This window comes from Amphimedon queenslandica, unplaced genomic scaffold (genome assembly GCF_000090795.2).
Source record: "Amphimedon queenslandica unplaced genomic scaffold, v1.1 AMPQUscaffold_6676_Cont21368, whole genome shotgun sequence".
Lineage (NCBI taxonomy): Eukaryota > Metazoa > Porifera > Demospongiae > Haplosclerida > Niphatidae > Amphimedon > Amphimedon queenslandica.
The window spans coordinates 1-1,920 of NW_003553035.1; the positions used below are offsets into that span (position 1 = coordinate 1).

Below are 1,920 nucleotides of genomic sequence, written 5' to 3' on the forward strand. Positions count from 1 at the left end.
GTCTGCAAATTAAAAGCCTTTATTGCAAGCAATTGCAGAAATTAAGAGAATGAGAGAACGCACACAAATCAACTATCACTACCTGCAACTCAGTTTAAACTGCTTGACTATGTTATTAATCTTTTCAAATCTATGAATGTCACTGTTTTGCCTCTTTACAGAATGAGCTATGACCTAAAATGACATCATCAGTCACATGATAATATCCACTTACCAGGAAGGTAGCTCTCTCAAAGAGGAGGACCTCATCAGTGTCAAGAATACCAGCAAAACTGTCAAGATGCATCTCAAGTGTATTGACATTAGGTATATATGGGGAGATGGACTATTTGAGACCAGGCCTAATAATAATAATAATAATAATAATAATAGAAAATGAAAAAATATTATTGAAAATAAAATAATATTAATAATATTGAAAATAAAATTAAAAATTAATAATAAACAACAATACCGTATAGCTGGTAATACATGTACATAAATGTAATTTTTAAAGTTGCTCCGAAATATGCCCAAATGCCCTGTACAGGGTATTTGACCAAATTTCACCAAAAATGACTAGGAAAAAATTCTCCAATTTTATAATTTTTCTGATACATATACATGTTCCTATTTTGTGTACAAAATTTGAGTTGACTCAGATTAAATTTAGATTAAAAAAAAATTTCAAAGTTGCTCAAAATCAGGCCAAATTTTGCCAAAAATGACTCATAAGACTTCTCCATTTTTATAATTTCTCAACACAGTAATACACAAACAAGTTTTAATGCTGCCTAAAAAGTTTAAGCTGATTCCAATTAATTTGGATTTTTATAAATTCTTAAAATTGCTCAACATGTTCATGTACATCATGTACATGTATATGCTATTAGGCTTAAGTACATGTATCATGCTTCTTAGCTCACTTAGAATGCTTTGTGGGAAACCTAGCATTGTGTCATGCTATACATGTACATGTATGTATAGGGTTAATTTTGTAGAATAATATCAATTATATTAAATTAATAATAATTATATTAAATTAATAATAATTATATTTAATTTTAATATTGTTTAATAGGTTTTTACATCACTATTTCTGACCTTGTAAAGTGTCTCATCCCATATTGATGTCTTGAAACATTTACACTCAAGGGGCAATGATCTCTTAACAAGCTCAGATTCTCTCTTTTCATAAATCTAAATGAAAGAGAGAGAGGGAGGGAGAAAGAGAGAAAGAGAGGGAGGGTGGGAGAGAGGGAGGGTTGAAGAGAGACAGAGAGAGAGAGGGGGGAATAGAGGAGGAAGAGAGAGGGACAGACAGAGAGAAAGAAGAAAAGAGATTGAGGGAGAGAGAGAAATAAAAGAAATGAATGGAGAAAGGAGTGACTCATAATGTACATGTATATCAATATCGTATGACATACCATTTGCCTCTGGTCTTCAGGTAAAAGATCCATTTTATGTATAACATAAAATGCTTGCTGCAGTTCTGGTTCCTTGGAAACATCAGTGATGGAGTAGAAACACTACCGGCTGTATCGGAAGAAGTATCAACACCAGCAGACAGTAAATCGCATGCTTGCGATAGAGCTAGCTCTTTAGTTAGCTTTTCCTCAATTAGCAAATGCTCCACTAGGCTAATCCTTTCTTCATCAAGTACTTCTCCTTCCTGAGCTAATTTCTGAAGTTGTTTGAAACGGGACTTCATCATGCTTTCTCCAATAGCATGCATATCATACACTGCTTTTTAAAAACTTTTAAATGGTGCAGTAGGATACAGCTTATACAGTGGTAATGCTTGTAGCATATTCCCTATGCTATCATTGAAATTGACTGCTGCTTTAGCAAAATCATTAGCTAGCCATTTGATTTCCTTCTTTGAAAATGGGCAAATCTTCATTGAACACAAACCAAACGACGCATTTCAGTCCCCATTGT

General features: G+C 33.2%; 1 pseudogene; it reads right to left on the reverse strand.

The window, feature by feature from the left end:
• Window positions 1-60: 60 nt before the first annotated feature.
• On the reverse strand, window positions 61-1,911 carry LOC100638069 (ras-related GTP-binding protein A-like; annotated as a pseudogene).
• Window positions 1,912-1,920: the final 9 nt, after the last annotated feature.